The sequence below is a fragment of the Entelurus aequoreus genome, linkage group LG05 (assembly GCF_033978785.1).
Source record: "Entelurus aequoreus isolate RoL-2023_Sb linkage group LG05, RoL_Eaeq_v1.1, whole genome shotgun sequence".
In the NCBI taxonomy this organism is placed as follows: Eukaryota; Metazoa; Chordata; class Actinopteri; order Syngnathiformes; family Syngnathidae; genus Entelurus; species Entelurus aequoreus.
Window position 1 is genome coordinate 70,865,438 of NC_084735.1, and position 14,044 is coordinate 70,879,481.

Genomic DNA, 14,044 nt, shown 5'->3' on the forward strand with positions numbered 1-14,044 from the left:
TCGCAGGTTGAAGGGCTCCTCACATTTCCCCATTGTTTTCAATGCAGCGAGAGCGATTCGGACCGAGAAAGCGACGATTTCCCCATTAATTTGAGCCAGGATGAAAGATTCGTGAATGAGGAACGTGAGAGTGAAGGATTAGAGTGCAGTGCAGGACGTATCTTTTTTCGCTCTGACCGTAACTTAGGTACAAGGGCTCATTGGATTCCACACTTTCTCCTTTTTCTATTGTGGATCACGGATTTGTATTTTAAACCACCTCGGATACTATATCCTCTTGAAAATGAGAGTCGAGAACGCGAAATGGACATTCACAGTGACTTTTATCGCCACGACAATACATCGGTGAAGCACTTTAGCTACGGAGCTAACGTGATAGCATCGTGCTTAAATGCATATAGAAACAAAAGAAATAAGCCCCTGACTGGAAGGATAGACAGAAGATCAACAATACTACCAAACTCTGGACCTGTAACCACACGGTTAATGCTGTACCGCCGGGCGAAGCCTAGCAATGCTGTTGCTAACGACGCCATTGAAGCTAACATAGCTACGGGACCTCGAAAGAGCTATGCTAAAAACATTAGCTATCCACCTACGCCAGCCCTCATCTGCTCATCAACACCCGTGCTCACCTGCGTTCCAGCAATCGACGGCGCGACGAAGGACTTCACCCGATCATTGATACGGTCGGCGGCTAGCGTCGGATAGCGCGTATGCTATCCAACTCGAAGTCCTCCTGGTTGTGTTGCTGCAGCCAGCTGCTAATACACCGTTCCCACCTACAGCTTTCTTCTTTGCAGTCTCCATTGTTCATTAAACAAATTGCAAAAGATTCACCAACACAGATGTCCAGAATACTGTGGAATTTTGCGATGAAAACAGAACTGTTTGTATTGGGATACAATGGTGTACCAATACTTCCGCTTCAACCATTGACGTCACGCGCAAACGTCATCATACCTAGACGTTTTCAACCGAAAGTTACCCAAGAAATTTAAAATTGCACCTTATAAGTTAACCCGGCCGTATTGGCATGTGTTGCAATGATATATGATATATATAAACTATCAGACTGCGCGGTCGGTAGTAGTGGGTTTCAGTAGGCCTTTAATACTTTAAATACACAAAAGAAAAGAAAATAGACTAAGATCACACACCTCTCATGCTGGTTCCAAGGAGTAGAAATATATGTTTTGAGTAGGGCTGTCAAACGATTAAAACATTTATAGCGATTAATCGCATTGTTCATAGTTGACTCAAAATTAATAGCGATTCAACGCAGATAGATATAATTTTTCATCATTAATCTGTACCCTATATAATTTTCAAGTTTTAACACTGTGAGTGGGCTATTAATTTGCTTTAATGAAATTTATTTGAAACTTTATGCTTTTTTTTTAAACAGCTCAACTCAAAAAGGACAAACACGCTTTTAATGAACATTTTTAAAAAAATGACCTTCAATGCGTTGGTGTCTTGCCAGATTTTGTATTTTGTAGGAATACAGAATTTGTATTCCGGCTGTAGGAGCACTTGCATTCAGAGGAGGAGCGACACTGTGTTTAGATACCAGTTTCACGCAATAATAACACAAAATGTGGATTGTTACTATCATGCTTTGATTAATCTGTGATAGTTCTAAATGGGTTATACTTGTATAGCGCTTTTCTACCTTCAAGGTACTCAAAGTGCTTTGACACTATTTCCACATTCACCCATTCATACACAGATGGCGGGAGCTGCCATGCAAGGCCCTAACCACGACCCATCAGTAGCAAGGGTGCAAAGGTGTCTTGCCCAAGGACACGACAGACGTGACTGGGGTGGTGGAAACCGGGGATCGAACCGGGAACTCTCAGTTTGCTGGCACGGCCGCTCTCTCAACAGAGCCACACCGTCCCCAATAATGCTTGTGATATTCTGTACATCACATGTTGTACAAGTTACTAGTATTAACACTAGAAGTCCCAGCATTTTTCTGTCTACCTAGAAGACCCAGAGAGGGGTCATTTGGCCCGACGCTTTTCCCGAATACACTAATCACTCATTTTGTTATGGTAATGAGGCTGTTAGGGGCAGTTTGTCTAGGTAGACAGAAAAATTATACATGTGGGAAATGCCGAAAGGAGCAATGGCAGTGCCAGGATTGTGAGTGACTGCTCAAATGTATGTCAGTCACGTTTACATGGACATGGTTTTTCATTCTTTGTAAATATGCTTTTTTCTTTGTAAAATTTTTTTTTTAAACTATTTTTGGCACACAAAAATAACAATTGCTTCTGCAACAACCCTCCACACCAAAACTGGGAAAACAGTTGCTTTTTCATTCTTTGTAAATATGTTTTGTTTTGTATTTTTTTTAACAATAAATGTCAGAGTGTTGATCCCTTCATTCTGTTGATCCTTGCAAAAACACACACAACCTACCTCAGAACTAAAGCTTGAGCTGTAAGGTCCCCTCCCCCACACAGGCTCAAGTGGCCCCCTGCCGTGTGCCACTAACAGCCACATTTTCATAACAAAAGGAGTGTCCACAGGGGGGACTAGGGGTCAAATGACCCTCTTGTGTGTTTTCTAGGTAAAAATGTCAATTGACCCTTCTCTGGGACTTCGCGTGTTAATATCTCTGCATGACAATGACTTAAACTTCTCTATGTATCATTAAAGTGTAATATTCAGCCTGCTAAACATTCTGTAATGAAGGACTCAACCAGAACATGTTATACTTACACAATATTTCAGGCCACCCCTATATTTCTCAACTGACGTACTAGCAAATTTTTTTCGGTACAAATATCACAGAATAACATTACATTACATCTTTGAAAAAGCATTATCGTAAAGTAAGAAGTTTTTATTTTTAATGTAGTTAAACCGGATGTATAGCGTAACGCTTTTATTTTGAAGCCGGAAAAATGATTTATTTGAGAAGGTACCTTGATATGTTTTGTTGTCGGACCTGAGTTGACTGACTGCAATAAATAGGTCCCCTTTCGACTTCCTTCTTTTGTCTTTCATTTCTGTTGAAGTTTTATGCCATCTTACCAAAGCAGTCACAGTAACAATCTACATTTTATGTTATCACTGCACCTTAACTGTAATCTAAACACAGAAGTTAAACGCCACTCACCTCTGAACGACTCGCGCAGCAGGCAATTTCTGCAGTGATGTCGTCTCACTGGGAAACATAATCCTTTCTTGTAGGGAGAAAAACTTGCCATGGTTTTAAACCTGATATTTCAATAATGTAGCCCTTTCTTTGTCCATTTCTGCTCGCTATTTTCCCGCCTGTGGCTCATCAGTAACAAGTGAACGCAGCAAAGTTTCCCTCCAGTTACGGAAATGCTTGAGGGTCAAAAAGGGTTAATTACACATTAAAAAAATGTGTGCCATTATTGGAACTTATAGTTAACGCGTTATTATCGAGTTAACTTTGATAGCCCTAGTTTTGAGACATGATTTAAAACTCATTAAAGAGGGAAACGTCCGAATAACCACAGGGATATCGTTCCAAAGTGTTGAAGCCACAGCCACAAATGCACAATCTCCTTTGGATTTTAACCAGGTTTTTGGACGACATGAAAAAATTGATCATCTAACCTCAGAGACCTTGTGGGGGAGTAGATTTTTAAAAGGTCTGACATACATTGTGGCGCTAATTCGTCAAGAGTTTTGAAAACAAACCAGAACATTTTAAAATGAATTCTAAAATGAACTGGGAGCCAGTGAAGGGATGCTAAAATGGGGGTAATGTGCTCATGTTTTTCAGTGCCAGTTAAAAGGAGAGCAGCAGCATTTTAGACTAGCTGCCATCGAGCGAGTGAGGCCTGGTTCAGGGAGTTGCAGTAGTCCAAACGTGATTAAATAAAATAATGGATTACCCCCTCAAAGTCGTCAAAAGGTAAAACAGATTACATTTTTTGCTGAAAGTCTTTGATGATAAAAAACTGGATCCCACAACAAAGTTAATCTGCTGTTCCCGTTTAAAATCATTGTCCAATTTAAAACCAAGATTTGTAACTGTGGGTTTAAATAAAAGCCTCTGGCGGTTCAGGTCACTAGGGTGAGCATTTTTCTTTACATTTAGCCAAATAAAATTATTTCTGTCTTGTTCTCATAAAAATGTAGGACGTTTACCACCAACCATGCTTTATGTCATCAAGACAATTTAAAAAAGTGATTTTAAACACATTTGTGTCATTTGTTTTATTTTTAGAGAAACATAGACTTAGGTATCATCAGCATAAAGATGACCCAATATATTATATATACTTTTAAATGTGTTGCATGGGCATGGGGATGTACGTTGAAAATAGTACTGGTCCGAGGATCGAGCCATGAGGGACACAAGGGAGCACAGGCTAAAGCAGAATCTTCAATTTATATATATAAATATACAGTAGGTCAACTTTATTAGCGTTGTTTTTAGTGTGTAACAGAAAACGTGCATCAATTAAGATAGACTTGTATTCATCCCACAATGGGGAAATTGTCGCAGTGCAGGTTTTAACATGCAGTAACGTAAGTAAAATGTAATAAACAGTAATAAATAATACATATTGCGCAGTTGATAAAACAATACAAACAACACTATCTTAACACCCGTACTGTATTGCACACCTAGAAAAAAAAGGTCCCATTAACCACATAAGTGCGTTGTAATTCTTATTAAAACTATACATGTTTTTTTGTCCGACTAGAACAGGGGTCGGCAACCCAAAATGTTGAAAGAGCCATATTGGACCAAAAATACAAAAACAAATCTGTCTGGAGCCGCAAAAAATTAAAAGCTATATTACATACAGACAGTGTGTCATGAGATATACATTTAATTAAGAGGACTTAAAGTAAACTAAATGACCTCAAATATAGCTACGAATGAGGCATAATGATGCAATATGTACATATAGCTAGCCTAAATAGCATGTTAGCATCGATTAGCTTGCAGTCATGCAGTGACCAAATATGTCTGATTAGCACTCCACACAAGTCAATAACATCAACAAAACTCACCTTTGTGCATTCATGCACAACGTTAAAAGTGTGGTGGACAAAATGAGACAGAAAAAGAAGTGGCATAAAACACGTCCTAGAAAGTCGGAGAAAGTAATACATGTAAACAAACTATACAGTGAGTTCAAGGACCGCCAAAATTAGTAGGACAAAACGGCGCTCGCCAAATACTCGAATCGGTGAAGCATGTTTAATATAAACAGTGTGCTTTATAACAATTAGGGAGGTTTGTGTCATGTTTGTCCTCCTACAGAAACCATACTAAAACAAAAAAATAGATTTTTTTTCCCCTCATCTTTTTCCATTCTTCATACATTTTTGAAAAATCTCCAGAGAGCCACTAGGGCGGCGCTAAAGAGCCGCATGCGGCTCTAGAGCCGCGGGTTGCCGACCCCCGGACTAGAACTATTACAATTAGGTGAACTCCATTATTAATAATATAATTCAAATTGATCAGCAGCATTAACTGAGAAGCACAATATATAAAACACTTTTAACCTACAAAACAAAAATAAATACAACTAAATTTACTGTGTTTTTTTTTTTGTAGTGAACATGCAGCTTTTTGAAGCATGATACTGCATTATACTAATAAAGCATATTCTCCAGGGCTGGCCCCACCATTTGAGAAGAACTGCTCTAAAGCCAATATCCCTCTTAGTCTGACTGTTTTGTTCTGTGAAGCTGCAGATTTTTTTGTCATGCAGTGTTTGTGTGTGCATATTTTAGTAGATGTGAATTCAGCAGTGTGTTTAATTTGAATCATTTTCCCGTTGCATCTGTTTTATGGTCTTGGATAATTTTTTGCATATGGGTCTCCATATGCGCCAAAATCTCCTTAACTTGACTGTGCAGTCGGGATGCACAAAAAATCGATTAACATTCAAATTGAGATTTTTATTTATTCTCGATCCAAACCGATTTATATATTTTTTATTTTAAGGATACTTTTTTTTAAAAATGTTTTTTTAGGCCATCGCAGTGCTTACTCGCTGCGTCTGTACAGTATGTCATACGTCAGCAGTTAAGTGGAGCATTTGTAACTCATTTTGAAAAGGTTTAATTAAAATTTACAAACCAAATAATAAATTGCAAGAGTCATGTTGAATCGTAAATCTATTCTGAATCGAATCGTCAACCCAGGATTCGGAGTCGAATCAAATTGTGAGTTGTTGTAAGACTTCCGCAGGGCTAAATTGGGAACCTAAGCAGAGTTTAATTTTTTCTATCTTGAGTTTGGAATTGTTTCGCACTTTTTTATTTTTGTGAAATGCTTTTTAAGAATTTTTAATGAAGCTTTATTTTGATGCATTTTTAGTACCAAACAAATTCATGGGAAATAATTAGTTCAATAACAAATGGTGTGTGCAAAAAAAAATAAAACTACTTGAATATTTATAAAACATGAATTTATAAACCTTTCAATGGCAACTCCGATTGGGATTCGAACTCGGTACCTCTGCAGTGCGCCACAGAAACCAGTGAAACTGAGTAGGGAATTTGACATTATAATACTGTTAGTGACAGAGCAGGAAGTCGCTAGGAAGATGTTTGCCGTAAGATTTGACATGAAGTGACCTAAAACATTTTGTAAAGCATATACAAAACATTGTTGTACCAAATTAAGCATTTTGAAGCATAAAATGGCAAGATGAGCTTAAAAATATCAATACTACAGTAGTATTGGCCACTAGATGACACCAAACCAATCAGAGCACGCTGTTCAGTATTGTGGCCACTGATTGGCTCAACCTCAGGCAGCATTACTGTATTGGATTAAAGGCCTACTGAAACCCACTACTACCGACCACGCAGTCTGATAGTTGGGTCATTTTTTTTATATGGTGCCTTTTGCGTCCCCAGTATAAATCATGTCATATTTTCTCAAAATATTTACAATTGCTCATTCCATTAGTTTCTTTGTGTATGGTAAATTGTTGTCTATCATAAATACAGTGATATGGGCTTCAAACATTAGAATATATATTTTTTAAAGCTTTTGTTAAAGTTCTATTATGCGATTTTGCCATGTCCCTGGTGCTGTTTATTCAACTTTAATCTAGAAAATAACAAATAAAAACATATATTTTTAATTTTTTTTTGTTATGATATAATTATCATAGACAAGCTCTCTTTAGTCATATGGTGTATATTATCAAAATCGTAAAAAGAATTACAAAAAAATAAGGTTCTATGTCTGTCCCTGTGGTCGCTGTCCACTCTGTTAAGTTGCGTTACTGTCCCTTTAAGAAAACAACCACATTTGTCAGTGACATCATTCTCATCAGGTAACATCACACCAGTGGCGGGAAACTCAACTCTGGTAAGCTGTGTGGTTTTTTAGCTCTCTTACTATCTGATGTTGATGTTTTTATGAAGTGAATTTAATGTGGTTGAACATAACGTGTCCACTCTGTTAGGCCTAAATAATAAGGAGATCAATCAAATTGAAATTTTTCAAAACATGTTTGTGTGAAATTATAGATTTCTTATCAATTATTCAAGTCCATGCTAGCTGTTATGTTAACACAGGCAGGCTGAAGGCTAACTTTAGCTCAAAATGTCCACCGTGTTAGTGTCCACCGTGTTAGCCTCATTCAACTAACACGGTGGACATCAACCTAACAGAGTGGACATGTATATAGTAATGTTGACTTATCACAATTTGTTTTTCTCAATATATGCTATTTAAAAATGTATGTATTCTAAAAATATATCTGCTTAGAGTGAGGGATATACAATCCATATAGGAAAGTCATTATACAGGCAATCATGCACTGAAAACACATGTATGCTGTTATGCATATGTCCTTAACAGAGTGGACATATCCCGTGTGTCACCTCTCATTAATATAGCTAAATATACTATGATTTAGGTGCCTGAGTTCGACCAATATGTTTTTCAGCAAGTTACATATGTCATGTATACAATAGAACATAAAAATATTGGTAAATCAACTATTTATTTTTTACAAGTTATGAAGTCCAAATGGCACCCTATAAAAAAAACGACCCAGTTAATATATCAATGATGAAATCTTAACATTGCAACACATGCCAATACGGCCGGGTTAACTTATAAAGTGCAATTTTAAATTTCCCGGGAAACTTCCGGTTGAAAACGTCTATGTATGATGAAGTTTGCGTGTGACGGCGATGGTTGAAGCGGAAGTATTCGGAAACATTGTATCACAATACAAACAGCTCTGTTTTCATCGCAAAATTCCACAGTATTCTGGACATCTGTGTTGGTGAATCTTTTGCAAATTGTTTAATGAACAATGAAGACTGCAAAGAAGAAAGCTGTACGTGGGAACGATGTATTAGCGGCTGGCTGCAGCAACACAACCAGGAGGACTTTGAGTTGGATAGCAGACGCGCTATCCGACGCTAGCCGCCGACCGCATCGATGATCGGGTGAAATCCTTCGTCGCGCCGTCGATCGCTGGAACGCAGGTGAGCACGGGTGTTGATGAGCAGATGAGGGCTGGCGTAGGTGGAGCGCTAATGTTTTTATCATAGCTCTGACGAGGTCCCGTAGCTAAGTTAGCTTCAATGGCGTCGTTAGCAACAGCATTGCTAGGCTTCGACAGGCGGCACAGCATTAACCGTGTGGTTACAGGTCCAGTGTTCGGTTCGGTGTTTCCTGATAGTAGTATTGTTGATCTGCTGTCTATCCTTCCAGTCAGGGGCTTATTTCTTTTGTTTCTATCTGCATTCAAGCACGATGCTATCACGTTAGCTCCGTAGCTAAAGTGCTTCACCGATGTATTGTCGTGGAGATAAAAGTCACTGTGAATGTCCATTTCGCGTTCTCGACTCTCATTTTCAAGAGGATATAGTATCCGAGGTGGTTTAAAATACAAATCCGTGATCCACAATAGAAAAAGGAGGATGTGTGGAATCCAGTGAGCTTGTACCTAAGTTACGGTCAGAGCGAAAAAAGATGCGTCCTGCACTGCACTCTAGTCCTTCACTCTCACGTTCCTCATTCACGAATCTTTCATCCTGGCTCAAATTAATGGGGTAATCGTCGCTTTCTCGGTCCGAATCGCTCTCGCTGCATTGTAAACAATAGGGAAATGTGAGGAGCCCTTCAGCTACTTCCGGTACAGGCAAGGCTTTTTTTATCAGCGACCAAAAGTTGCAAACTTTATCGTCAATGTTCTCTACTAAATCCTTTCAGCAAAAATATGGCAATATCGCGAAATGATCAAGTATGACACATAGAATGGATCTACTATCCCTGTTTAAATTTAAAAAAATCATTTCAGTAGGCCTTTAATGAATGGGGAAAGAGGGGAGTGATGCATGCTGTAAAGCAAGTCAGCACATTTGTAGTTTTTTGTGTGGCAGGGTTCCTGCCACCCTCCTTAAAATTGCCAAGTGCCAGTAAAAGCTATACAGAGACCCTCGGGATATGACAGAGGTGTCATTTAACTAGTGGTAAGTCCATGTATCATCCCAAAAGTTATGCAAATATTTTATGAAGGCTGAAAAGTTACTTAGTGCTGCTTTTAGATTACAAGGAACATTGATAACATTTCTTGAAAAGAAAAAGCCTCCAAACATTGCAACTTTTCCCGGAAATTTCTAAAAAAAAAAAAAAAAAAAAGATTTAAAAAAGCTGCCACCAGTTCAAAAAAATAAAAAATAAAATATATTAAATACTCGACGGACCGAGCAAATTTATAGCCTCCACAGATTTGTGTGTGTGTATGCACAGAGCACAGATCAGTTTTGTAACAGTACTTATGCCTAAATTGTGTAGTTTTGTAACATTTTTAAGAAGTTCTGACATGTAATTTCCTGCATAGGCTGAGTCATTGAAAAGACAGTTAACAGATTTAATTGGTGCCGCCTTTACTTTGTTTTATGCTACGCACAACAAAAACAACTGGAGGGTACACACTGGGATACTTGTGGTCGTCTACTTTTTAAATGTTCTGACTTTGAAGTTTTCAAGCATATTCCACCGTCCTTGTTATTGTGGCATTTCTAATATTCGGCGTCTCTCAAGTGGCCAAATGATGTGACCTATGTTGTATAGTTCTGGCTCCAAGGAAGTGAAAAAACGCCAACCACACACTCCTTGCTGACATTCTAAAGTTGTGTATAGTGTTGCGTCGGTCTAATATTGTCATAATTAATGCCAGATACGGCACCTTCAGAACAGACCCGGTTTCAAAATGGTGTTTTAGGGCTTTAGGTGAGGGACATATCAAGTAAAAAGGAATAAAGCGATAACATATCAGTTAATAGGGGATAATCTCCAGGATGTGCCAAAATTACCCACATATACCCACTTCCTTGAAAAGGTTACTTAAGCTGTGATAATAACAAAAGGAACATGTTTGTGTGTGCGTGTGTGTGTGTGTGTGTGTGTGTGTGTGTGTGTGTGTGTGTGTGTGTGTGTGTGTGTGTGTGTGTGTGTGTGTGTGTGTGTGTGTGTGTGTGTGTGTGTGTGTGTGTGTGTGTGTGTGTGTGTGTGTGCGCGCGTGCGTGCGTGTAGTGCACGGATGTCGGTTGGAAGTGTGCGCGTGCGTGTGTGCGTAGGCTTGTGTGTGTGTGTGATGGACAGGAGATTCCTGGGAAGCGTCAGTGGGTCGGGCACACCTCAGAGCTTTGTAATTACAGCAGTGGCTTTGAAGTGGTGGAATGTTCTCTCGGTATAATCAGCGTCCTGTGCTGCACTCACACACCATTTATGCTTCCATTAGGAACACCACACTAGCAACGTGTAGCAAACACAGTTTGTATTGGAGATTGTCGTGGAGATAAAAGTCACTGTGAATGTCCATTTCGCGTTCTCGACTCGTGGTTTAAAATACAAATCCGTGATCCACAATAGAAAAAGGAGAAAGTGTGGAATCCAATGAGCCCTTGTACCTAAGTTACGGTCAGAGCGAAAAAAGATACACCCTGGCATCCTGCACTGCACTCTAATCCTTCACTCTCACTTTCCTCATGCATAAATATTTCATCCTCGCTCAAATTAATGGGGTAATCGTCGCTTTCTCGGTCCGAATCGCTCTCGCTGCTGGTGTAAACAATGTGCAGATGTGAGGAGCTCTTCAACCTGTGACGTCACGCTACTTTCGGTACAGGCAAGGCTTTTTTATCAGCGACCAGAAGTTGCGAACTTTATCGTCGATGTTCTCTACTATATCCTTTCAGCAAAAATATGGCAATATTGCGAAATGATCAAGTATGACACATAGAATGGACCTGCTATCCCTGTTTAAATAAGAACATTTAATTTCAGTAGGCCTTTAAATGTTCAGTAGTATTGGGCAGGACCACTTTTAAAAAAAGGTAAAACCCATGCTATTGCAAAGCAGCAGTTTGAGACGTAAATAATACACTGCTAATATAAGTCATCAAATCAAACACATATTGACTCATTGTTCACTAAAATACATAACTGTACTTATTTGTATTTGACTTGATCAGTTATACAGGTATAAGGGGAGTGAATCTTTGGGCACCTAACGATTTGATCCGATTCCGATTCCTGGGGTGACGATTCGGTTCAGAATTAATTCTCGATTTAATACGATTTTCGATTCAAATCGATTTTCGCAACATATTACCGTATTTTTTTTAAGTCGCTCCGGAGTATAAGTCGCACCGGCCGAAAATGCATGATAAAGAAGGAAAAAAACATATATAAGTCGCACTGGAGTATAAGTCGCATTTTTGGGGGAAATTTATTTGATAAAACCCAACACCAAAAATAGACATTTGAAAGGCAATTTAAAATAAATAAAGAATAGTGAACAACAGGCTGAATAAGTGTACGTTATATGATGCATAAATAACCAACTGACAACGTACCTGGTATGTTAAAGGGCTACTGAAATGAATTTTTTTTTATTTAAACGGGGATAGCAGATCCATTCTATGTGTCATACTTGAACATTTCGCGATATTGCCATATTTTTGCTGAAAGGATTTAGTATAGAACAACAACGATAAAGTTCGCAACTTTTGGTCTCTGATTAAAAAAAGCCTTGCCCCTACCGGAAGTAACGTGACGTAGTCAGTTGTTCACCTCCTCATATGTTCCTATTGTTTTCAACGCAGCTAGAGCGATTCGGACCGAGAAAGCGGCGATTACCCCATTAATTTGAGCGAGGATGAAAGATTCGTGGATGAGGAACGTTAGAGTGACGGACTAGAATCTTTTTTCGCTCTGACCGTAACTTAGGTACAAGCTGGCTCATTGGATTCCACACTCTCTCCTTTTTCTATTGTGGATCACGGATTTGTATTTTAAACCACCTCGGATACTATATCCTCTTGAAAATGAGAGTCGAGAACGCGAATTGGACATTCACAGTGACTTTTATCTCCACGACAATACATCGGCGAAGCTCTTTAGCTACTGAGCTAACGTGATAGCATCTGGCTCAAATGCAGATAGAAACAAAATAAATAAATCCCTGACTGGAAGGATAGACAGAAGATCAACAATACTATTAAACCATGGACATGTAACTACACGGTTAATAATTCTCAGCCTGGCAAAGCTTAACAATGCTGTTGCTAACGACGCTGAAGCTAACTTAGCAACTTAGCAACCGGACCTCACAGAGCTATGATAAAAACATTAGCGCTACACCTATGCCAGCCAGCCCTCATCTGCTCATCAAAACCCGTGCTCACCTGCGTTCCAGCGATCGACGACGCGACGTCGATCTGTTTACAGATGCGGTTGGTGGCTAGCATCGGCTAGCGCGTCTGCTATCCAAGTAAGTCCTCCTTGTTGTGTTGCTACAGCCAGCCGCTAATACACCGATCCCACCTACAACTTTCTTCTTTGCAATCTCCATTGTTCATTAAACAAATTGCAAAAGATTCACCAACACAGATGTCCAGAATACTGTGGAATTATGAAATGAAAACAGAGCTTTTTGTATTGGCCTCAATGGGGGAGCCGTACCTCTGTTCTACTGGCTACGTCACGCGCATACGTCATATCCAAAGGAATTTTCAACTGGAAGTTTAGTGGGAAATTTAAAATTGCACTTTATAAGTTAACCCGGCCGTATTGGCATGTGTTGCAATGTTAAGATTTCATCATTGATATATAAACTATCAGACTGCGTGGTCGGTAGTAGTGGGTTTCAGTAGGCCTTTAACGTAACATATTATGGTAAGAGTCATTCAAATAACTATAACATATAGAACATGCTATATGTTTACCAAACAATCTGTCACTCTTAATCGCTAAATCCCATGAAATTTTATACGTCTAGTCTCTTACGTGAATGAGCGAAATAATATTATTTGATATTTTACGGTAATGTGTTAATAATTTCACACATAAGTCGCTCCTGAGTATAAGTCGCACCACCGGCCAAACTATGAAAAAAACTGCGACTTATAGTCCGAAAAATACGGTACTCGGTATAATAAATATAATGAAACTTTTTCAAAACAGGTTACTGGTTAGAAAAGCTTCTTCTCGTTGCATGGGGATAGCCTAAAACTATATTTTTAAAGATTGACTGCTGTAAAAAAAATAAAAACATTTACTTTAAAAAAAATATTTTTTTCAAAATTATGAATTGATTCAGAAAAATTGCAATTCAGATGTGAATCATTTTTTGGTGCACCCCTGGCGGCTATACAAAATAACATTATACTACCATAAATATACTTTGCCAAGTACTGTACACAGGCATATTTTAGTACAATGATTAGCACCTCAGTTTTCTTATGCCTCTTTTTTCATATAAACAAATATTTTCTTTTATTTTAATTTTTCTTTATTTTGTTTACAAAAATCCCACAGAATGTTTGATAAGTCTAATAAAAGAAAATAGAGCAAACCCAACTCCAACATAATCCCAGCGTTACAATACTTCCGGTAGAGATTTACAAAGTAATTGAGAAGACAAATACAAAATTAAAAGATAAAAAACATTTTTTTAATATAATAGTAACAATAACAATCATAACATCCATAATAGTGATGAAAAACATAAAACAACAAAAAACTCAGTTAATTACAATAACAGGT